This window comes from Monodelphis domestica, chromosome 4 (assembly GCF_027887165.1).
Source record: "Monodelphis domestica isolate mMonDom1 chromosome 4, mMonDom1.pri, whole genome shotgun sequence".
Lineage (NCBI taxonomy): Eukaryota > Metazoa > Chordata > Mammalia > Didelphimorphia > Didelphidae > Monodelphis > Monodelphis domestica.
Window position 1 is genome coordinate 106,113,815 of NC_077230.1, and position 25,757 is coordinate 106,139,571.

Genomic DNA, 25,757 nt, shown 5'->3' on the forward strand with positions numbered 1-25,757 from the left:
TTTAGTCCTTCTGTTTTATTTTACACATAAGGAAACTGAGACTGAGAAGGATAAATATTCCCCTAATAGTAACAGAATATTAATTATTAATATTAATATTCCCAAAGTCACAAAGATAGTGGCAAAGCTGGGATTAGGAAGGACCTTTAAAAATATTTAGTCCATCTGTTTCATTTTACACATAAGGAAACTAAGGTTGAAAAAGATTAATATTCCCCAAATAGTAACAGAATATTAATCATTAATATTCCCAAAGTCACAAAGATAGTGGCAAATCTGGGATTCTCAGGTCCTCTGTCCCTGAATCCAGTACTCACCACTGTTCTATGCCTCCATAAGGGACTATGCCATATGGCAACCCCATAGTCTGCATAGCATGGTGACTTGGAACTTAGGAGGTCCATAACTAGTTAGGACTTCTCTGACCCTCTGCAAAGTGAGGATAATAATACCTTTTCTACCTTACCTCAGAGGGTGGTCTTTAGGCTCAAATGCAGTAAAATGTATGTAAAATACTTAGTAAGCCTTAAAGTGCTAAAAAATGCCCTAAATATTAAGGAGTTCACGAAAGGAGAAGCAGGCTCTTCTCTGAAAGTTTGGTTAATTTGCAGTTAATTCAAGGAGGTGGGGTGTGTGGAGCATACATATCTCTAAGTTTTCCTGGGATTCCTAATGGAAATTTATGACTTGAGAGACATTTTCTTGAAATCTGTCTTGCTCTTCAGCATTGTTAACCTTTTCACATAAGAAAGAGGGCCACTGAGTTCATTAGACTGCATCCTTCAGGCACCCTCACCGGAAGAGACCAGAGTCCTCATTGGAAATGGGCTGTGAAATCTATTCCCTGAGCAGCTGTCTCTCTCACATACTTACCCACATCCATGCATGAGTCATAAAGGCACCTAAAGCATGACTCCTTCAAGGGATGGAGAAGATAAATGGCAAAAGGAAAGGGGAGGAAAGGAAGAGTTACTTGATAGGAATGGACTCTCCGAGGGCCCCACATTGGTAGGAGATTGGATTCCTTTGAACTAGAAGGCATATGACATGATTTTCTCTGTCTGGACTTTGATATTACTAATTATAACTAGCATTTATGGAGCTTTTTATATGCTAGGCATTAAGCATTTTATAATAATTATATCATTTGGTCATCACAACAACCATGAAGGACCCAGGTACTATTATAGTCCCCCTTTTACAGATGAGAAAACTGAGGCAAACAAGTTAAGAGCCTTGCCCAAGATCATACAGCTAGTAAGTGTCAGATTGGATTTGAATTCAGGTCCTCTTAACTCCAGGATCAGCATTCTGTCCACTGTTCCACCTAGCTGCTCATACAAAATGGGACAAATGATTCCTGCCTGGCCATCTTGAAATGGTTATTGTGAAGATCAAATGCTATAATGAATATAGTTTCCTCTACAAGTAGAGTATGTTAAAAATCCCTTCCAGTCAAGAACAAAATTCAAGGTAATTCTGGTTCATGCCTGGGTACTCCATAGACACTTAGCTAAATGCCTGTGGTAGTTTTGTGGATGATTCGTGGAGAGACCAACCAGCATATCACAAAACATCTCCTGAAATGGGACTCCTGCCTGAGCAGACTTTTCTGAAGTCCCTGCACATAGCTGAGCAGAGCCTGCCCTCAGCAAAATCATAAAGCGTGTCTTCAGTGCTGGTCTTTCCTTTATACATTCCTTATTTCATGTCACCTACGTGGTCCAAATACTTCCTACTCCTGCTGCATCCCTGGTGCCCAGGGGGCATTGCAGTGGCCCTAATCAATTTTGACTTTCCTAAGCAGAACCCCATACTCTAGAAAATTCCCTCCTCCCTTCTCACCAAAATTTATTTGTACTTTGTCTCATCCCTTCAGGCCATATCCCCAGTTTCATAAAATTAATAAAAATAAACATATTTTATATTATTTTAAAATAATAATTTTTATATTATTTAAAAATAATAATTTTTAAATTTAGGATGGCAAATAGAAATTTAGGATGGCTTTATCCTATACAATCTGAGGTTATTAACAGGATCCATGGAGATATAGTGTTGACCTCCAAGAAATATTCCAACGTGTCCTAAACCTGGAATTATACAAGTCCAGAGTTTAAATCCCATCCCTGCCACTTACTAGATGTGTGGCCATGGACACAAGTTTCTTCATCTATAAAATGGGGATGTTATGTCTTTAATATCTATCTCACAGTGTTTTTATGAAGGTCAAATGAAATAGTATATGTAAAGTTATTACAAAATCCTTAAAGGACTATATAAATGTTACCTACTGTTATTATTTATTAATGATGGAACTTCCAGCACTGTAGAATATGGAGTGGAAATTATAGGAGACGCCAGCCTGCCCAGTGTATCCCAAACCATGCTTTGTAATTTTCCTATTGCTCTAGCCTGGCCTTTGCTACCACATTAGGTTTCTAGAACCAGCTATCTCTGAGGATCAGGTTAAGAATATAAGGGCCTAACTTAAGTCTGGGATGATCACAGAATTTCATGGAAGGTCTAAGAATAATCAGTTTTGGGCTTCCCAGAAATTCCCTCTCAGAGATACCCCACTATTTACACCCTTTTGTGGAGGCCTAAAAACTCAGAGTAACATGGGCCCAAGATCAAGGAAGACTTCTCAGGAGCAGATGAAATTCAGTGCCTTTCAAATTCTCAGAAACTACAAGTCTCTGGAGTCAGTGAGGGTGACCCACCATAAACTGAGGATCTCCTCTAGTCCCCACAGCTTTTACTAGACTCTACCAGGCAACAGATATGTTTGAACCTGTAACTTTTAAATTGGGGGAGAGGGGAATGGTGTTTGTCAAGCAGAGGTCAGTTTCTCACTTAAACTACGAAATCTCAAATTCCATAAAATTGGAAGTTGGGAGGCATTGTTGATGGGTTTGGGCTTGATGGCATCTGAAGCTTTTTCTAGTTTTATATCTTTGATTAAACAAGCAGCTTTACAAGGCTTTTGAAATTCAGCTTGTATTTTATCACCTTAGGATGTACCATATGCAGGAACTTAGACGAGAATGAAGAAGAGAAAGTAGAAGTGAATGAAAGACTATTGATAAGGCTGTAATATCCCTAACTGCTATTTGAAAATATGAGGCTTCCTTGGCTGATTTGAAACTTGGACAGCTTTTCTTTTGTGGCATAAGCTCAGGAGTATTGCTGAAAATCCTCCTAAACTCCTCCTTTTGATGCTATTAAAGCCCAAAGAGCATAGGCCCCTCTGTTGAGAATATTGGGATTGATATCACAAATCAATGTTGACACTCCATGGTTATCTTGTCATATCAAGAATTCATTTTTCTCTATGTAGGCTAAATAAGCACACCCAAGTCAGCAGGCTGCATCTGTATTGCCTTCTACTTGGAACTTCAAAATAGGATTTCAATAGGTAGTACTGGATTTGCCATATGGCTTCCATCCTGCTCCCTCAGGCCCATGTTAGTCAGACTGGCCCTGGAAATTATCCAGCAAGCAATGTCATAGCCGAAGAAAGGAAAATTGTTACAGGGCACAGAACCAAAGGGTTCAAATCCCTGCTCTTTCACTCATGTAACCTTGGACACGGCACTTCATTTTCTAGGCCTTTGGTTCCTCGCCTACAAAATTGAGGAATTGAACTAATCTTCAAGGTTTCTTCCAGGTCTAAAGTTCTATAATTCTTTCTTTGTTATTCATCTCTCCCAATGTAGTTACCATTCTCATTCTGCCTGAAAGCAAACAGAGGTATAGAAAGGTGGGATGATCCAGGCCACACAGCAAGTCTCTACTTTTTTGCACTGTAAACTAGGCCATGCTAACAAGTGATGTAACAAAAATGAATGTTTGGACTTCAGAATGTGCCCTTTGGGGCAATATTCAAGTATCTCTATTCCACCAAAAAGAGTCCACATTACTCACCTTGTTTAGTTTAAACCAATGAACCAATCAGTATTTATTGAGTAGCACTATTGGCAGAATTCTGAATTTAGCCTTGAATTTAACTCCTGACACTGAGCCAAAAGAAAGCGGGAAGATGGATAGTATTGTGATAAAGAGGAAGGCAAGCTCCACTAACTTATTAGTTTCATGTACATAATTGCGAGTCTTTGAATTAGTCGGATAATGTAAAAGGACCAATTCAACAATCAGAGTTCTAAGACGGGGAAAAGAGGGGTAGAACCAATTCTATAAGGCTGGAAATCTGGGTTTAAAAGCCTCCATCTTGTGTTCCCATCTCTGGGGAGCTATCCAGGGTACTGTTCTTTCCCCCTAAAAAACTTCTGACCATTTCATGAAATCTACTTGAATATTACTTCTTGAGTTTGGTTAACCTTGATTAATGACCAGACTTGCTCCCAAATTGTGCCTTGTCTTATTCTATTTCCCTCCCATGTTAACAATTGCTCTAAATCATGGATTCTTAGTATTTGTGTAGTGGACCCTTCTGGCAATATGGGGAAGTCTGTAGACTTCTCAGAATAATGTTTAAATGCATAAAATAAAATGGATAAAATGACAAAGGCAACCAAATATATTGAAATGTATTCATAAATATATATTTTAAAGGTAAGTTTATAAACTCTAGGCTATGAACTCCAGCAAATCATGTCTTTATTTTGAGCTGGATTATACTCTGTGCTTGCTGCTTACCCCACCTATAAGTCAGTTGCCTAAGCTATATAATTGGGGTGGGAGAGTAGAAATAGAGGAGATTGGACTTAGTAGATTTCTAAGGCTTCTTCTTGCTCAAAAATTCTGTAATTCTTGACATAAAGTTAGATTTATTGTATGTGATGTCATCTTCCATCAGTACATGATGGTGGCACCAGCACATGGATGTCAGCAAAGGAAAAATAAGTCATGCTTAGGCTTGGGATAGAATATTGTCCTCTCTAGGCTTCCCTTTTAAAATATAAATCCTGGGAAGTGGTCACATATTTAGCACAATAAAAATTCATAGTGAATTCACTATGAATTTTTATCAGATTTAGGGAAAAGTTCCATATGTTGAAATAAGAGCCCTGGACCTTGGAAGGGTTGGAGAGAACACTGATAGGTGGAGTGGGATATGAGAAAGGTCTATGAGGTTACAAGAATAACTGTTTTTTTTCCTGTATATGACATCATAAAAGGTAATTATCACATGGCCCATAATGTTCCCCATCCTAGTCCAGGATAGTCCATGGGACTGAGCCTTCATGGCATTTCTCATGATTTTCCCCAGCAAAGGAGCTGTTCATCTGTCTCGCCCACCTGGCAGTGCCCTGGTGGTATTTGCAGTTGCTAACTCTGCTGGATCTTGTTGCAACCCACACCATTCAGACCCTCAGGTGCTAATGAGCTCAGACAGGACTGAGAAATTGGGAACCGGTTTTCTCAGCTGCCTCTCGTACGTCAGAAGTTCTAAATTGGGAGTGAGATGATTGAGGGAGGGGAGAGGAGGTGCCGCCCTATGTTTAAATCCCTAGCCATGGCAACAAATGGCAAGGAATCAGATATTAAAAGGGAAAGCGTTTATCCTTTTAACCTCTTGCTGCTCCAAAGCAGAGCTTGGAATATAGCACATTGCTGGATCAAATTCTTAGTGAGAAATTCAGCATTAACCTCAATAAACAACAGATATATAGATATAGATATAGATATATTAAGTACCCACTCAGCTAGCCTAGCTGTAAGCTTGAAAGAACATGATAATGATCACTGATATTCATAGTGAACAAACTCTAAGGTTTGCAAAGTTGTTGGTGAATATTTGTCTCCATTTGAGCTTTATAACCAAGGAAGTAATGATGTGCTGTTTTATGATCATCCCCATTTGTAAAATGTGGAAGATGAAGCTCCAAGGCTGAAAGAATCTCCCAGTGTCTGAGACAGGATTAAAATCCCTTTCTCCCTGACTCCAAGTCCAGTACGATAGTCACTACATCTTCCATTTGCTGTCTCACAAGGGAAAATATTGTCTGTGCCCTCAAGAAGCCCATCATCTATCTCACATACATGAGGAGCAGTGACTAGCATAAGGACAATGTACAGTGTAAACCTCAATTATGCAGTACTGGCTCTAAAGGTCATAGATTTGGGGGGAGAAGGAGCTGGGTTCAAGAGCCGTGCCGAGCTCCATGATCCTAAAAGATGAGAGGCACTTCTCAATTGTGTGGGAAAGTTCTAGGTTTCCAAACCCTGGATGAATAGCCCTCTGCTTCTGTGGTTAATGAGCACATGGCAAGCTGTCTCTGTCCAGCAGAGAGGTAGACAAGCAAATGAAAGGACCTGGAGCTAATCTACAAACCAAATAATCTGCTCTGAGTTGAATGATGGTCTACTTTGTTTACCAAAACCTTGGACTCACAGACATTTCCTTCTACATTTTCTCCCATAGTTCCCTGATGACACTATCCATACTCAGCCCTTTGGAAACCATATGGCCTGGTTTGAAAGGTGTGTCCCTTCTTGTGCCAGCAAATGCATTATCTAATTGCTTAATCTGAAATGAAATAAAGCCCAGTCACGGAGTTGGCTTGGGAAATGGTTCCAAAGAATAATCGGCCCTAAAGTTATGAGTTCTCTAATGCCAGAAATTATAAGCCTCGGAGCCAAGTAATATTAATATATAAGCATATCTTTTTATACCTACAAAGAGATTATAAGCATTTCATCAACATTATTGAAAGTTCACTAAGCTTGGGGGACTCAAAGATGCAAAGAGTTCCCTTGTGCAGCTATTGCCCTCAAGAGATTTACAACCTAGTTAAGGAAACGGGTCACACACATGAAGTATGACTATAGTATATGTCCCAAATTAGAGTCAGCCCAGTGTCGTGGAATTAGCAGTAGTCTTGGAGTCAGAAGACTGCCCCTGCCTCTTAATTGTTTGATTTTGGATAAGTAGCTTCAACTTTCAGGGATTTCGACATCTTCTTCTAAAGTCTAACTTTCCATAATTATTTGAGTGGTACAGACAATGTGCTACAAGAGACGAGAAGAAGGGATTCCCCAAGAATCAGGGAGGTTGGGGAATGTCATGAAAGAGGTGAAACTTAAATTTAAAACTAGAAGCATGAGTGAGGTTTAAACTAGTGGATAGGAGGGGGGGGAGCCTTCTGGTTAGCAGAAGTTGTCAGAACAAAGGTGTAGAAATAGATTTGCTCTTAGAGTCTGGGAGTAGAGGGTTGGACCGGAGCAGGGCAGTGGCCATAGAGAGACTACTAGGAAGAGTACATAGAAAAAGTACATCAGAGTCAGATTTTGCTGGACCTTGAACACCTGACTGAGAAGTGAAAATTTTATCCTATATACAGTTGCAATTGAAGGATTTGGGGTGAGACATGATATCAACTTAAACCATATTTTAGGAAGATTCTTCTATTGGTTCCACACAGGATGGGTTAGACAGAGGAAAGAATGAAGGCAGGAAGTCCATAGTGCCAACAGCCAATGTGTGTGGTTGGTGTGAAACATTTAATTCTCACAATTATCATGTGAGAAAAGCTAGGGTTGATATTATTTTCTCGGTTTGGAAATTGAAACACAAGGAGGTTAAGTGATTTCCCAAGATCCCAGCTTGTTGGGACCCAAATAAAGCTCTTCTGATTCCCAGTCCAGTCCATGTTTCATACCATATCTTATGTCAGTGCTAAGGGGAATTGTAGAATGTTTGTTTGTTGTTTTTTTAAGGACAGACACAATGGCCGGTTCTCTCAGAATGATGGTCATAGGATGAATCCTTGACTGTGTCCTGTCCTGTGATTCTGAGATGTGGCATCATGTCAATAAGAACTTCTCATGTTGTGGTGTGTGCGCCACTTTCGATCATAAGTGCCCAGGCAATATTAGCAATGGTGTCTGTTTTCAGTGTTCATTAGATACCTATTGATCTGGTATGGTCAGGAAATAGTGGATGTTTTTTAATCCTGGGTTTTGGTTAGTAGAGAGATGCCACAGTTCCTATATATTGATTTCTAATTCTCAACAGATTAGACTCTATTAAAATCAAATGATAACATGGTCTCTCTATATATAGAACATTATATATGTATATATATATATGATTATTGTAATCATATATAACACAGTTGGACCTTTCTCTTAATGTTTCCGCAACCAAGTCAGGATCTTTCATTGGCTCATCAGCCTTATTAACCATAACAACATTAGAATTCTGGTCTATTGGTCCATTGTTATTTCCACAATAGAATCAAAATTTCATAGTGGCAGAGGATCAACTGACCCAACCTGCATTAGAGCAGTAAATACCCCAAAATCCCAGATACAAGGTGCTTGATAGCCACTCAATACTTGTTTGTGGAACTGAATTGAAATAAAATTATTGTGGATGTCATCTTCTGTGGTCACTAGAAAATGCAGAATTTAGACGTGGAAGGGTTAAAAATCATTTAGTCCAACCCTCTTCATTTTACAGATAAGGGACTGTAGCCAGCTGGAGAGTCAAGGTGTGGTCACTTTGCCCAAAGTCACATGGCTAATTAGAGAATTCAGTTCTTCCAGGTCCCAATCCAATATTTTTTAAACTACAGATGATCATATGAAAATTTGGAAGTGTCTATTCTCCGAGATATTTTTTGTCAATAAGTTTCTTATGAAAATAGATGCTACTATGATATTTGGAAACGATATTCCCCTAAGTAGGTCAGTGAACCCAACTTCTGGTCCTGCCATGATCTGTCCATGTGATTAACAAACCATGCTTGGCCTTCACAGAGCAGTGTGAAACTTCATTCCAGGCCTAGCTGAATGATCACAAATTCCAAATGAGCAGGGTCTGAATTAATGTAATTGGACTGAGCTGGGCTACTTTCCTCTATGAAGGCTCACAGCTCAGAATGCCTTGGAAAGAAAGGTCAGTTGTCACAAACTAGATTTGTCCTTTCACAAAGACCTCTGTGTGTTGTGTCATCAGTGGCTCCCTCTTGCCAATCTACTCCAAGGCTCTCACTATTAATTATGCAGCTGAGCTCGTTAGCTGCTTGTTAATTAAAATGAATGACTGAGAGATGGAGATGGCGGAAATATTGCACTTCAGTGAGCCAGAGATCCCAAGGAAACTGTCCAGAAGGAATCCGCCTTGGTCACTGCCTTCTCCAGGGAAGTGGTGGAGTTACTGCATTGAGGAGCTCCTGGCTGGGACTTGGGCTGCCCCCATGGATTTAGAGTCTCCCTCCCATCTCTCCAAGAAGCAGAAGCCAAGCTCATCTGAAGAGTTTCCCTTTAAGGTGGACAGGAACTTCCGGAAAATTTCACACACCTTCCCCAGCCAACCCTCAAGGATTCTGCTTCAGTGAATAGTCTCCAGCAGGGAGTATGATGGGAAGAAGGCAAACCCAAACACAGGAGAAATAAAAAATGGGTTCATGAGAAAAGAGAGGTGGAGGGAGATCAATGAGAACATGGCTGTGAAGGCTTAGCTGAACTTTTTCCAAAGTTGCCATGGGTTGGAGGAGAGGGAGAAGTGGATTACTTAATAGGCTTAAAACTCTCATCTAAAATAATAGCCTTAGAAAAGAAAAGAATCTTAAATCTTAGGGATAGTGGGGATAGGGGAGGGGAAGAAATCCCTAGTCGCTAGGGCAGGGAGAGACAAAATTATGGAGGAGGTCAAGTTAGGCTTCAGTTCCCCTAATTCCCCCTTTATGTATTCTTTGCCCTTTTAGTTCTCTTCTTCCTACTCTTCCCCTCCCCTCAAAGCCAGTAATCCAAATTGTGGCCAAAGCCACTGGCTCCTTGTGCTCAACTCTTCTCTACTGCCAGAGTATTAGAGATTTACCATATAATCATCGCCAAGGAATTTGCATTTTCAATTTGGAAACCACAGAAAGCAATACTTGACCAAAAGGAATGGATCTTTCCTTTGAAATATCAGGTGCTGTGAATGGAAGGAGAAGGGAGCAGATGGGGGAGGAGGGAAGACTCCTCAGTATCCTTCAAACCCTACCCAGAGCTTAATGTGCCTATGGGTAAAGATGACTCCAGAGATGATTAGCTTTGCAATCAGATGGCTTGGGCTTGAGTGCCAGTGCTTCCATGTACTAGGTCGTAGCAACTCATTTTCAATTTCTCAGCCTCATTTTCCTTATCTATAAAGTAAAGAGCTGGACTAGATTATTGTGAAGTTTCCTTCCAGCTTCAGGATTCTGTGACTGATGTGTATGACTACATGTAATATCAGTTGCCAGAAATAATACTGGTTTATGTCCTACCCCTTCACTCATGGGTGGGAATCTTTTCCATGCAAAAAAACGAATTCTAAGCAACTAGAGACTTCTGTTGATCCTCCTTTTAGGGAGAAAACTCTCTCCTATTCTCAGGCATGCTTATCATGCCTTGATGATTTTATCTTCTATCTGTGTTTTGTTTTCCAATCTACCCAGTCTTTGATTTTCCTAATGGCTTAGAGAATTGTATGGAATCTCTGGGTTCCTATGCTGGTCCCTAGCATCAGGTTCATGTGTCCACACAGCTTTGAACTAGGCCTTCATTGCTGACATGACTTCAACCTGTTCCTTAGAGGCCCTGAGAATCTGATGCTTGCTGCAGCTCAAGATTACAAAGGTCATTGGAAGCACCTTTTCCCTTCCTTGCTTTGTGCTGATTTCTACAATAGTCCCAGGAGACACTCTAGGACTCATCTGAACTTCATTATCCCAAGGGAGAGAGCTCAATGCTGAGTGGCAGCCTTCCTGCAGAGGGGCAAACAGTTAAAAGCTCCCTTGTGGAAATCGGTGCCACAGAATTAGAGAAGCTGTTGGCCTTAGACATAGACAGAGTAGGTATTTGCCCACGCAATATAACTCGTCAGAACCAAAATTCAGGTCAAAATATTTCAAATTTCAAATTTATTCCCTTGTTTCCCTGAAAGCTTAAGAGTTTTTAAGAATCTTGTGTTATAACCCACTTGAATAAAGTGCTTTAAAGTTTACAAAGCATTTTTCCCACAGCAACCCTGTAAGGTAGGTAGTAAAAAATATTTTTAACAAATTAGGAAATTGAGGCTCAAGGAAGTTGAGTGACTTGCCTAAAGTCATTCAACATATATGTCTTTGAGTCAGAACTTGATTTTTAAAATTTTATTAATAAAAATACATTTTACTTTTTCTTTCACTGATGAAAAAAATCAAATATATAAAAGATAAAAATAAGAAAAGTCATAAAAAGCCTCAAAACTTCTAATCCAGGGCTTTCTTGACTAAATGACGATAGCTGTTCTATTTTTTCCTTTGGCTTTGTGCTTATTTCCTTGATTTCCTTCTTTATATTTAAGCCATTTACCTATTTTGAATTTATCTTGGTATAGGGTATGAGAGTTTTCCCATACTGTTTTCCAGTTTTCCCAGCAGTTTTTGTCAAATAGTGAGTTTTTGTCCCCAAAACTGCAATCTTTGGGTTTATTGAACACTACTTTGCTGAGGTCACTTACCCCAAGTCTATTCATTCCCCTGATCCTCCCTTCTGTCTCTTAGCTAGTACCCAATTGTTTTGATGATCACTGCTTTATAGTATAGTTTGAGATCTGGGACTGCAAGGCCTCCTTCCTTCGCATTTTTTCATTATTTACTTTGATATTCTTGATCTTTTATTCTTCCAGATGAACGTTATTATATTGTTTTCCTGTCTATAAAAAAGTTTTTTGGTACTTTGATAGGTATGGCACTGAATGTTTATTCCCACAATAAGGAATTTAGGTTACTGTACTGTATGTACATAACATTTTCAATTTCTGTTACTTACAATTACTAAATGGTATAATGGCAAAGTCAATAAAGCCTAGGTGTTGAGGTGATGTGACTAAGAACATTCAAGTGAAGGCTGGAAGGTCAGAGCTCATGAAGGGATGCCAGGCCAATTCTAAGTGAACTAAGCAATAAAGTAAGAGAAATCTGTGGATCAGAGCCAACAATAAAATCTATTAAAAAAATAGAGGTTCAAGTTAATAATAATATTTAACTTTAAGGTTTGTTACTTCTGTTATACTTAAGAAAAAAATCTTGGGGGCAGCTGGGTACATCAGTAGATTAAGAGCCAGGCCCAGAGAGGGAGGTCCTGGGTTCAAACCTGACCTCAAATACTTCCTAACTGTGTGACCCTGTGTATTGGTTCTAAGACAGAAGGTAAGGGAAAGAAAGAAAGAAAGAAAGAAAGAAAGAAAGAAAGAAAGAAAGAAAGAAAGAAAGAAAGAAAGAAAGAAAGAAAGAAAGAAAGAAAGAAAGAAAGAAAGAAAGAAAGAAAGAAAGAAAGAAAGAAAGAAAGAAAGAAAGAAAGAAAGAAAGAAAGAAAGAAAGAAAGAAAGAAAGAAAGAAAGAAAGAAAGAAAGGAAGGAAGGAAGGAAGGAAGGAAGGAAGGAAGGAAGGAAGGAAGAAAGAAAGAAAGAAAGAAAGAAAGAAAGAAAGAGAGAGAGAAAGAAACAATTCTCATTTTATGTTATTATCCCTCTTTTACATTTTAGGAAATAGAGGCAGAGAGAAGTTAAGAGACTTGTCCAGGATCACACAACTTGGTATCTAAGGTCACATTTGAACTCAGGTCTGATCTGACTAGAGGCTTAGTGTTCTATCCACAATGTCACCACCTGCTTCTAATCTGTTGATTTGATTTAGTCTTGTTCTCCCTTTCTCTGCAGGGAAAGAGAGTTATTAGTATGCTTCCAGGCAGAAAGGAGGAGAAAATGCCTTCTCTATTAGCATTTCTAATTTTGCCATCACCTGAAGGAAATTTCCTAGTTGGTATCATCAGTAGTTTTTTTTCAGTTGTGTCCAACTGTTCCTGACCTCATTTGGTATTTTCTTGGCAAAGGGACTGGAATGGTTAGCCATTTCCTTCTTGATTCATTTTATAGTTGAAGAAACTGAAGCAAATAGGGTTAAGTGAATTGCCCAGAGTCACAGTTAGTGTCTGAGACCAGATTTGAATTCAAGAAGATGAGTCTTCCTGACTCTAAGCCTGGCACTCTATCACTGCACCACCCTTCCTAGTTGGCAGAGGCCTTCTCAATGATCAGGAAAAGGAAATTTTATACCATTTAACATTGATTCCAAAGGTTTAGGTCCAGAAAAAGAGTCCAATAATGAAACCATTTACAGAAATTCCAGAGAAGCAACTATATAGGAGGAGAAAGAAAAGTGGTGTGTTTGGGTTTAGATAACACAGAATAAAAAATCCTTAAGAAAGCATGAGGATTTGAAGCCACAACGGAGTCATTCCACAGTACTCTTTTTGTTGTTCCTCACTTGAGTTCAAGATGACAGCATGACATCAATGAGAGAACATCCAAAAGCCAGTTAGCTCGGTTATAGAAGCAAGAGTGAATAGCATCTGTGAGGAACAGAGTAATGAGACAGACAAAGAAAGGAATCCACTGAGAAATGTGTCTAGACATGAAACTAAGAAATGGAACCAGCAAAGGAAACCAAAGGAATGACCAGATAAGGAAAGAAGAGTCAAGACAGTTAAATTTTCAGAGGTTAATAGAAGGGACTTTCAAGAAGGAAGGGACAGTAGCAATAGTGAGTGCTTGGCATAGAGGACAAATAACAAGTCAAGATAATGGAGAGGCAAGAACATGGGGCTAAGACTGGAGACCTGAATTCTAATCTCATTTTTGGCACTAAAAGCTGTTGTATGACTTTGGAGAAATGATTTAAAATCTATTGGAGCCCATTTTACCCACTGTAAAATGAGGGATTTGGACCAAATAATCTCTTAAATTTATTGGGATTTCTAATAGTCTGTAGCTGTCTTGATGCAGGAGGATGGGAAAATGAGGGAGCAGAGGAGAAGGAGGGATCTAGGATCTTCCTTGGGCTTGAGAGTGATTCTGAAATACTTTTGGCTTGAAAGTTATGGAGAATGTGTCATTGACAAGAATGTGGGTGTGCTCCTGAAAAGTTTGGTGTGAGTTTTGTTTTGAAAGCCAAACCTTTAAATGTTTGAGGGAAGTTTATTTAATCTGTGTTCTGGATTCCCAAATGTTCAAGTTCAAATTGTATGGGTTTTCTATTTATTTTCTATTTATAATTTGCTTTTTGCCTCTGTCAAGCCAGAAAACTGGAAACCTCAGAAATGGGTATTTAGTTGTTTACCATGTTAATTGACCCAAGCAAGAATAGCCTTGAAATAATGAAACATTTAATCAAGTCAGAAGTGAATAGCAAAAGAAGAAAAATAATCTGTTCATATTTCCTCAGAATAGCTTTCAGCTTGAACCCCTTCAAAGTCCAAAGTCAAATTTAAAAAGCAGCTTCTTTTAGAGATGATGGAGTTCCAGTTCTTAGTGTACTTGAATCCTGTTCCTGGCAATGTTTGTGGTTCATTACCCTACTTCCTGGTAATACCTTCTATAGGTTAGTCCTAAATTGTATTGCCTTGGGTACTTCTTATCATTTGCCTGACTGCTACTGGATTCATTCTATCCTGTTTTTTGTCTCTTCTTCCATACTATAACACCCTCAGTGAAGGCTCTCCTCACTCATCTATTTCCCTAGTAGACTCCTAAACCAATTAATAATTCCATACAGACATATGAGCTCATAGAAAGTGGAGTGTAAGCTCTCTGGCCATGAATGCTTATACTCAGAGCCTTGGCATCCTGGGAAATGTAGTACTTTTCCATCTTGGTTGTGTATGCATTTGCTATTTCCTTTGTTGAAATTTTGTTATAAAAAGAATACTATTGCTTTTTCTTGTACTCTCTCCTTGAATGGATTATTTATCTATTTTATAAATCATGATTTTTGCCTACTGGACATTGCTTAAAGTAAGGTGACTTATCTGTTCCTGGGCCATGGAGCTGGGAGGAAAAAGAAGATGACTGTCCAGAGTTTCATCCTTGAGTTCCTGTAACCAGTCCACTGAGAAAGATTTTTTAAATTAAATAAATTAATCCATTCATTTTTATAACCATTTCTAATCTGTCCTTCCCACTGCTTCCCCTCCTACTGACAACCATTAAAAAAAAACAGAAAAATAAAACTATTATCATAAAGATGCATAGTCCAGTAAAACAAACTCCCACATTGGCCATGACAGAAAACATATGTCTCTTGCACAGAGGAATATTATTAATGAGCCTTCTGGACCCAACATCAAGATTAGGAGAGTTAGAGCTCTTTTCATTACTAAAGACATTGTTTGTCCTTAGTTTTAATCTTGAGGGATAGTTATAGCAATAACACTCACCGAGCTCTGGAGATATAGGGAGATAGATCCTAAAATGGAAGTCAAATGTTCATCAACCTTGTTTCTCCAATCACTCACATTCCTGGTTCCATCTTGTACCATTCAGGCAATGAGAATTTTAGTGGATTGAGCTTTCTGTCATGTATTCTTTGCCAGCTGGAATCACAGAGAACAGAATGCATTCCTTTTCACTTATATTCAAATATTACATGTAGGAAATGCTTTATAAATATTCAGTACTTGATTAACTGATTGATTGATTGATTGATTGGAGAGGTATTTTGGTGTGCCCCAACAGGGGAAATTCTATTAGCATTCATCTTAAGTATATTGTAATGCCAACATCTAACTCCAAAAACCTGATGAGACAGAATGATATAAACTAGACAACAATATTTATTCTTAATCTTATCATTTTATATGTACTTCAATTAACTTATTTGCAAGATAAGCAAATGAAACACAGAAAATGGAAGCAGAGCATTCTTAGGGACTTGTAATAGTGAACTTTAAAAATCATATTTTGCACAATTACAAGCATATTCAAGACACCCTCAAAATCAGACCACTCACCTGCCAAACTTAAATCTATAGACGTCTGTAGCAAAAAGTGCATATTAGTAAAGCTTTCAGAGACATTCTTGAAGTCTCTTACCATGTCCCTAAAAGATCTAGTCACTGCCTTTATTTGGACAGTTCTTTATTCTTTTTAAAGTAGGTAAGATCATATAAATGAAAGCTCTTGGAAGGAAATAAGGCAATAATAATAAGTAGCATTAATATAACTCATAATATGTGCCATGCACAATATAATTATTATCTCATTTGATCTTAACAACCTAGGAGGTAGGTACTATTTTTACTTCCATTTTTCAGTCAAGGAAACTGAGGCAAACAGAGATTAAGAGACTTGTCTAGAGTCACATAGATAAAATGAGATTTGAACTCGGGTCTTTCTGATACCATTCCAGAACTCTATTCATTGTATCACCTAGCAGCCTAAATAAAACTTTATTATACATCATTTTGTTTTAGAGTTGTTTTGTTCTTCTCATTTTACAGAGGAGGTAACTGAGGCCAAGAAAAATTAAATGATTGGTCTGAGGTTATACAGACAGTTAGTGGCTGAGCTAGAATGAGTATTTAAGTGTCCTAAGTTCTTATCAGAGTTCTTTCCACTGTGGCAGGCTGCCTCTACATGCTATCATCAGTATCCAGGGCTGCTTCTTGCCTCCTTTCTCTCCATCTCCTCTCTTTTCTCCATGGAGATGACTTTTTGCTACTGTGCACTTTTCCCCTAACCTCCTGTGTCCAAGCGGAGTGGTCAAATTCAATCTACTTCTGGTCCCCATGTGTCTATTTTTAAGCTTCACAAGTGTCCAAGCCCTTGCTTGGGTATTTTATGGGAAATATTTTGACAAGAGAAGAAAGATAGCCTTAAGCACATTTGCTCTCTGCTTCTCTCAGGATGTTTTCATTTGAAGAGATGCTGTCAGGGTTGATAGAAAGGGGAGGAAAGGGGGGTGGAATGGAAAGAAACAAACAAAATGGAATTTCTGGATTGTCTGCACTTTCCTGATGATATTCTGAGACTTTCTTCTCCCCAAATACCAAAGAGTTCACTTCTGAATGAGCATTTCTAGAAATCGCTCCACAATCAGTAGTGTGTACAGTGTCCACCAGCGTGAGCACCTTGCTCTAAGGGACTCCGGAGACGACAAGAAAGAGGAAATTGATTCCACTGGCATGTCTCCTAGAGATTACCAGACAGAATCATTACCACACAGGGTTATTAAACAGTATCCACATTTGCAGAACACCTCCAAAGTGCCCAACCTTGGGCTGTGTTAGAGGAAGGGATATGGGAAAAGAAAACACTAGCTCTGTCCTCGAGGAACTGAGAGTCTCGTCAGGGACGCAAAGCTAGTGTCCATGGAACAATCAAAGAACGGGAGAGTATTTAGTAAGTACTGAACTACTCAGTGCTATAGAACTTTACAGGAATGAGATCTCTGCACACTTGAGGAATTCTAGAAGGCTTCATGGAGGACCTGAAGAATGGGCAGGATATGAATACGAAGGAAGAATGAAGGGGAAACCCTTCAGGGAAGGGGAAATGGCTTGTGTTCAGAACAGGAAACAAGGGTGGTGGGGCAGCTAGGTAGCTCAGAGGATAGTGCCAGGCAGTCAGAAGGGCTTTGGTTCCCATCTGGCCTCAGACATTTCCTAGCTGTGTGACCCTGGGCAAGTCACTTAACACCAGTTGCCTAGCCTTTACTGCTCTTCTGCTTTAGAATCCATACTTGTATCAATTCTAAAACAGAAGGAAAGGGTTAAAAAAAAGATTCTTTTAGGGACATGTGCATTGGTTACCCAGAAGAAAAGCCACAACAGTTCCACCCAAATGGTCAAGCTTTAGGACAGCCCTGTCTGTATCAAAGAGGTATCTTTCCAGAGGTTCCTTAGCCAGAGTTACAAGAGAAGTCCACCAAAGTCAGCATAAATGTACATTCTTCCTAAAATCTCGGACTAGTTCAACAAATTTAAGGTCAGTGCTCCATCCTACCTTTCTTGAGAAGCCTTCTCTGATTTCCCCAACTCATAATTATCTCCTGGTTTGATTATATCACACATCCAATCTCATTTTGTTCTCTCATTGTTTACCATGGCAGGGAGCCCTGGTCCTTCCTCTCCCACTAATGAGGTATGTTCCCTCAGGAAAATCACTTTGTCACTTCAGAACCTTAGTTTCCTCATCTGTAAAATGAAAAGCTAAAACTCTCTGATGTGCTGGAGTCAGTTCAAACTGGCTCAGGAGAGCTGGTTGTTAAAATTTTAGGACTGGAAGCAGCTGGCTGGCTCAGTGGGTTGAGAGCCAGTACTAGAGATGTACTAGAGACACTTCCTAGCTGTGTGACCCTGAGCAAGTCACTTGACCCCCATTACTTAGCTCTTACTGTTCTTCTGCCTTGGGAAAACCAATCTCCAGCATTGATTCTAAGACAGAAAGGGTTTTCTAGAAATAAATAAAATTTTAGGATGAGCCCTCATGCCCTTAAAATCAGCAAATGTTCAAGGGTTTGATGGATTATTTTAATTGTCTAGATTTATGAAAGTGATGGAGAAAATATTAATGAAAAAGATTAAGCTGAAAAATATATCCATTATACATGTTTTTTCTGAGAGAACCACTTGTTAAACATTTACCAGAACACCACTGGATTTATGCTTAATCATCTCTAAAGTGCTTGCCACTTCTAAGAATCTTTGATAATATGATCTTACCCCCAAGCATTCCACCACAAATTTATTAAATTCCTATTATACATGAAAGCACTGAACCAATCATTTATTAAATTCCTATAACTTCAGGGCCCCAGTGCTCTCCCATAGTGTCTTGCTTTTTGTTTTTTAAACCCTTACCTTTCATCTTGGAATCAATACTGTGTACAAAAGAGCAGCAAGGGCTAGGTTAACACAGCTAGGAAGTGTCTGAGGTCAAATTTGAACCCAGGACTTCATGCTTTTATTTTTTTTAAACCCTTATCTTCTATCTTGGAGTCAATACTCCAAGGCACAGAGTGGTAAGGGCTAGGCAATGTGGGTTAAGTGACTTGCCCAGGGTCACAAAGTCGGGAAGTGTCTGAGATCAGATCTGAACCTAGGACCTCCCGTCTCTAAGCCTGGTTCTCTATCCACTGAGCTACCCAGCTTCCCCCCTCCTGCATTTAGGGCCCAGGTTTCAATCTGTTGAGCCACCTAGCTGCCCCTTCCCATAGTATCTTTTACAATTCATGGCCAGAAAGACAAAAGTTTATCAAAATGGAATTTCCCAGTACCGAGAAAACCCTGAATGGGGTCAAGAAGAGTGGGATACAACTGAAAAACAATTGAACAAATTGCTCCATAGTTTTCCTTTTATTGAATTAAAATCTTCCTGTCTGCAACTTACATCCACTGTTTTCAGTTCAGTCCAAGCAGGGTCCAAGCAAAAGAAGTCCCCAAATCCCTGGTTGACATGGCATTTCTTCAAATACCCAAAGGCAGCTAGGCTTCCCTTTATGGGACCATCCCTTTAGCTGATGCTCTTATGGCCTGCTAGCTAGTTCTCTCACCCTCCTGCTCATCCTCCTTTGGTCCTGCTCAAGTCCTTCCTAAAGTACAATGCCCTGAACTGAACAGAGAGCTCCAGATAAGATCTAAGCAGGTAGAATACAGTGGGACTCTTTGTGACACCCTTTGTTTCAGCACTTTCTTGGCTGCCAGATCATACCGTTGACTCCTCTTGGTCTTGCAGTCCACTGAAACCCCAAGATCTTTATCACACAGACACCTGCCTAGCCCCGTCTCTCCTATTTGGGGCCTTGTTAGTGTTAGCTTTATTTCCCCGGCGGTCAGGGACTCTGTCTTGCACATTTCTGGTCTGTCGGGGTCCCCTATGGAGGCTGAGAACAGTGAATTTTGAGTAAATATCGGTTGGTCAGGCCAGCATAATGGAAGCCAACAGGCGTGCCAACCTGAAGACATGCAGAATGAATTGAAAATCGGGCCGTGTTGACACTGTGGGATCTCTCTGTAACCGCAGGGAGAGGGCCCTGTTATGGAGCTGGCAGGCATGGGGAGACTAGCAGAGAGGGGGAGCCCCTCCTCGTGTCCTGCCCACATCTCCCGCCTGCGCCTTCCCTCCCTCCTCTGAGGATCTGCTTGTCCCGGGCACCAGCATTCCGCTCTAGCACGGAGATGCCGCGATGTTAGGGCTGGGACATGTAGGTTTGTCCGAGGAGTGGCAGAGAAGCACAGAGAAGGGGTCCGGGGCCGCTCGGGAAATAAAGAAGGGAAAGCGGAACCCAGCCTCGGGGCAGCTGCCTGGGCGGACTTTTCTTCCAATGGAAGCCTGCGGCATACAGTTAATTCCACAGCAGCTGGGGTGTTTAATTCTATCTTGTCCTAATCAGCTGGAATTTACTAATTAGCAGCCAATCTAGGTTGTACGGCAGCGGGGTAAAGAGCAGGATGGGGCTTTGGAGAGCCATCCAGCTTTCCCCCCAGTGCGCGGGTGAGCAAAGCTGGATTTCCGCGTCCCCTGAGCCTCACCCACTTTTTCCAGTCTGGTGCCTTGCATCAGCGACTTAAACTCCCTGCCTTCCTTCTCTTAATCCCTCCCCCGCTTCCAGTCCGAGAGAACGGAGAAAAGGAGCAGGCCATTAGCCAGAGGACAGAACATTTCTCTCTCTCCCTGGTCATTGGCAGGAAGGACACGGGCTTCTCTGGTGGCTTCCTGAAGTCAGACTAGAGCCTCTGAGCCAGCGGAGCCTGCAAGTATGGCATACACTCCTGCTCCGCCATCAGAGCGGGGAGAAATAAACAAAGATAATAAGGATGTCGCGTAGGGTTGGGAGGTCTTTGTGTGGCTTATCTCTTTGGGGGACATCCCAGCGGGGCAGTGGCCAGCTCTGAAACAGGACCAGAGGATCATAGACATGAGCATTCGAAATAGAAGGGATAGAGAGCCAGCTCTGCAGTCAGGGGGATGTGGGTTCAAATGTGGCCTCAGATACATTTCCTAGCTGGGTGAACCTGGACAAATCATTTAACTCCCTTTGTCTAGCCCTTGCCCCTCCTCTGTCTTGGAATAGATTCTTAATACCAATTCCAAGACAGAAGATAATGAAAAACAAACAAACAAAAAAAAGGACTGGAGGGGACTATAGAAACCATGTCATCTGGCCTTTCCATTTTACAGATAAGGAAACTGAGGTCCCAAAGAGAGAGGATGATTTTCCGGAGCCACCCTGCTAGTTTGCAGCAGAGATGGAACTAGAACCCGTTGCCTCTGTCAAACAATGAGACAACTATAGATGGCATACACTGTATGGTATATAAACAGGGGAGAGGAGAAGCTTTATTAAGGATTGGATTAGTCAGAGCAGGTTTCCTGAAGGAGGCAGATTTACAGCAGGCTTTGAAGAATGGGTAGAATTTAGGATATTACTTTAGGAATGTCCTTTAGGCTGGGCCCAGGTGAACCTCTGCCTCAGGTACACTCAGCCAGGGGCTCAGGGATGCAAGGCTGCAAGAACTGAAATAAGCCAGTCTTTGTGCAGTCTGGAAAACAAATACTGGACTGATGAGAAAGAATGCGAAAATAATCCCATGATCCTGACCCAGAACAAACAATAATATTTTCCAGTTCAAAGATACTGAGAATCTATTAATAGCATTGTAATTCCAGAGGCTGAGGGATTTGTTTTCATCGGGTTCCATTTTGAAAGGGAGCATCAAAGTTCTAGCAGGAAGGCCCTGCAGACGCCACACAGCCACACACACTAATAATAGTGCCGACAGCACACCGGGTGCCCAGGGACAGCTTTCAGCAGACATCACAGTCTGCCTTGCTCCCAGAGGCTTGAAATCTAGCACAGGCAGCTGCTCCATTCCCTAGGAAAGATGACGAAAGAAAAAGAAGAGAGAACAAAATAACAATTTGGTATGGGTTTTTTTGTTGCTTTAAAGGAAAAATGAGGCTGTGATTTAGACAATCAATCAATAGAGCCTCTTCTGGGTCCAGTCCAGGGCCCTGTGGAAAGTAAGGAGGCATCCTTTATGCCTACAAAGAACTTTCAGCATGATTAAGGAAATAAGACACATACACATAGAGAGCTATAACTAGACAATTTCCTACCTCAAGGAAAAAACACTTGGGAGCTATGATGCGTTAGTTCTATCCCTCGAAGAGATAGAAGAGTCTAATTTTTATCTTCAAGGGGGTAGGGAGGAGGGAAATTGGGTCTTGAAGAAAGGGTCTCTACAAAGATAGGACTCTAGGGGTGACAGCTGCCCACAGTCACCATATGTGAGAAGCCTGCCTCTCAGCACCCGGAGCCCCATTTGTTGGCTCCATGCTAGTTAACAGTCCTGTATGCATGAAGCAATCAGACAACAATATAAGGCAATGCACAATTAAGTACCAAACAGTGTAGTAGAGACCAAGTACTGTAGGAATTTAAAGAGAGAAATCAGAGTGGGATGTGGTTGTGAAGGAAAGCTTTCTGGGGGAAGGGGCAGAGATGAATTCACCTTCAGGTGAGAAGAATGACCTACGCGAAGATATGGTTCATCAGCCAGTGGACTGATCTGCCTGAATTAGATGACTCTTGTTGGGGGAGGAATGGGAGGCAGGCAACCAGGACTTGGGAAGTGAAGGCATAAGGGGAACCACAAGACTGTAGGGAAAAAGAAGATTCCAGGAGTAGCTTCCTGGCCACTAGCTCAAGATTTCCCTCTTCTTCAGAAATTCTGAAGGCAGCTAATACCAATTCTCTTTCTGTGACTATCTTCAGGGCATGATCAAAGATTCCATTTTGGAACTGGCTATGAAGATAAGTTCTAAAAACTTAACAGACAGACTGTTCCTTGTTTCTATATTATCTCTCATTATTTGAAGTGTTATCAATGTTCAGCCAATGCTTCTAAATGTCCACCTGTCAAAATGGAAGTTATTGAAAACCAAACATTGATTCTTTGAGGCTGGGTTTATGGAGATTGTAACAGTAATTCCAATCATCAACCAATTCTTATCAAGTGCTTACTGTGCAGAGAACACTGTGCCATCACTGGCAAAAAAAATGCAATTTATAAACAATTTTAATATTAGCTAACAATTTTTTATTTAAAATGAACTAAACAACATTTTAAAATTTGCAAAGTGCTTTAAATATATTATCTTATTTTATCCTCACAACTACTCTGTGAAATAGGTAGTATAATCATCCTCATTTTACAGATGGGGAAAACCAAGGCAGAAAGCCCTTAAGTAACTTTACCCAGGGTTACACAACTAGTAAGTTTAGCTAAGATATTTTTCAGTTCTTATAGAGCATACAGGTTAGTAATCATAAGTTAAAGTTAGTAATCACAAGTTAAGTCATAGGATTTTGAGTTGCAATGGGTTTACAAAATCATTAAGTCCCTGGTGAACCAGGGCTTTGCTCACCCAGCATGTGAAGACTGCTTCAGCTGAACAGATGGAAGAAACAAACAAGAAGGTTCAACGGCTGAGATGGCAACGCAGCAAAGCACTGTGGAGTGCTTAGGGCGTGTTGGAGCACAAACGACAACACGGCCATCCATTGCAGCTGAGGAAGTCTCCAGGTGTAATGACTTTTCGTGCCACTGGACCCAGGCTTCCAACGCCGAGAGAGTGGGACTGTCTCTGTGCATCGACTTTTCTTAAATCTCCTTCATGCACAAGTGTCTTTGTGGACGCTCATCTATCATAGATGAAAAAGACAATTGTCACCCTCGGTTACCGGGAGACTACTACTACTACTGCTCTTTTTACAGATGAAGAAAAAAAATTACTGAGCATTTAAAGATCTTAATCTGAGAGTACTAAGATTTGAATCCATGCCCTGTTGTGTTAAATCCAGTGCTCCAATTGATGAGCATCCCTTCAATTTCCAATTCTTTGCCATTATAAAAAGAGCTCATATACATTTTAATACATATAGGTCCTTTTCCTTTTTCTTTGATTCTTTTTGATATAGTCCTAGTAATAGATTTGCTGGTTTAAAGGTGTATACATGGTTTGCTAGCCCATTAGGCCTAGTTGCCATCTATTTTCTAAAAGGGTCGGACCAGTTCCCTATACCACCAATATCTATTAGTGTACCTATTTTCCTTAATTTCCTTCAGCATTTGTCATTTCTGATAGGTATAAGGTGGCACCTCAGAGTTGTTTTAATTTGCATTTTTCTAATCAAGTGATTTAGAAGATTTTTTTCATATGACTATAGAGAGCTTTGATATCTTCTTCTGAAAACCGGTTGTTTGTATTCTTTGACCATTATCAACTGATGCATGGCTCCTGTTTTTTAGAAATTTGACTCAGTTCTATACTCGGCTTATATTTGAGAAATGAAGTCTCTATCAGAGAATTTTGCTGTAAAAATTTTTTATATTACTTCATTGTCTGTGGTTACCTTTTAGCAAAATGTAGTTTCCCTGATTATCTTTTAAAATTAAGTCTTTTTTTGCTTTTGTTTTGTCTAAGATCATGAATGCTACACCTTCCTTTTTACCTCAGCTGAATCATTAGATTCTAATCCAGTCTTTTATTTGAACTCTGTTGTATCTTTGTTTCAAGTGTGTTTCTTGTAAACTACTTATTGTTGGGTTCTGAGTTCTAATCTATTCTGTTATTTTCTTCTGTTTTATGGGTGAGCTCATCCCATTCACATTAACAGTTATTAATACTGTGAATTTCCCTCTATCTCATTTTCTTCTGTTTAGTCTTTTTTTTTGTCCTGTCCCTCTTCAAAAATCTGTTTTGTTTCTGACCACTGCCTTCCCTTTGTATCATCCTCTCCCTCTTTTATCCCTTTCCCCTCCTGTTTCCCTATTGGGTAAGAGAGTTTTCTATACTGACTGTGTATATATGTATTTTTCCCTCTTTGAATTGATTCTAATGAGATGGAGGATCAAGCATTGCCTGCCCACATCCCCCCCCCCCTACATTTTCCCTTCCAGAGTAAAAGCTCTTTCCTGTGTGCCTTTTATTTGAGAAAATTTGCCCCATTGTACCTCTCCCTTCCCTCTCCCAGTGCATCCCTCTTTATCCCCTCTTTCATTTTCATTTTTTAAATCATTCAACAACACAATCAACTCACAGCCATGCCCTCTGTGTTAACTCCTTTTAATGCCCATGATGATAAAGTTCATAGGAGTTACAGGAATCATTTCCCCCTATAGTAATGTAAACAGTTTAACCGTATTGAGTCCCCTTATCATTTCCTTTCATATTTATCTTTTGATGCTTCTCTTGAGGCTTGTGTTTGAATGTCATATTTTATATTCAGCCCAGGTTTTTAAGTTACGAATGCTTGAAAGTCACCTATTTAATTAAATATCCATCCCCCACTCCTGCTGAGGATTGTATTTGGTGTTACTGGGTAGGTTATTCATGGATGAAATCATATTTCCAACCTTACCCTGGTTCTGCCCAGTTCACTTTCATTCACTTCACATGAATCTTCTCAGGTTTCTCTGAAATCACCCTGAACTATAGATTAAGATAGGCAAGATCTCCACATTGAGCCTCATCAAAAAGGTCTCAGAACTCAGTGCTGGGACTTGAAAACCTAGAATGCCTTTGGTACAATTTTTTCTTCATTTTCCTCACTTGGCTTAGGCATCTTATTATATAGAGAAAAAGAACCAGGATTTGGAATTAGGCAACCTGGACTCGAATTTGAGCCATCCATTCACTACTTGTGTTTTTGTTGTTGAGCTTTTTAGACTGGTTATTTCCCCTCTCTTTGCCTCAGTTTCCAGTTTTAAATACTATCATCCTAAGACTTCTCAGTATCACACTATTTAATTCTACTCAAACTTTCCTGTTTGGCCAAGCTCATGTCTCTCCTCATACTGACACCTCAATTTCCTCTGTCTTTTCTTCCATCCGCCAGACAATCCAGTAATGACAAGAGATAGTAAATTTGGGTCTGCTGTGTTTTCCACATTAACCTCAGCTGTCAGTACCATTTACCCAGCTGGGCTGCATT

The 25,757-nt window shown here is 40.1% G+C and overlaps 1 protein-coding gene across 10 annotated transcripts in view; it reads left to right on the forward strand.

The window, feature by feature from the left end:
- ARHGEF4 (Rho guanine nucleotide exchange factor 4) overlaps positions 1–25,757 on the forward strand; it is a 518,865-nt gene that overhangs the window by 368,818 nt on the left and 124,290 nt on the right. Inside the window, exon 1 of one of the 10 annotated variants that reach the window (XM_056793690.1) lies at positions 17,516–17,743. The exons of the other annotated variants lie outside the window; for them this stretch is intronic. The gene's annotated coding sequence lies outside the window, so the exon portion shown is untranslated. Of the gene's footprint in view, positions 1–17,515; positions 17,744–25,757 lie in introns of those variants that run through there. 10 annotated transcript variants of the gene reach the window in all.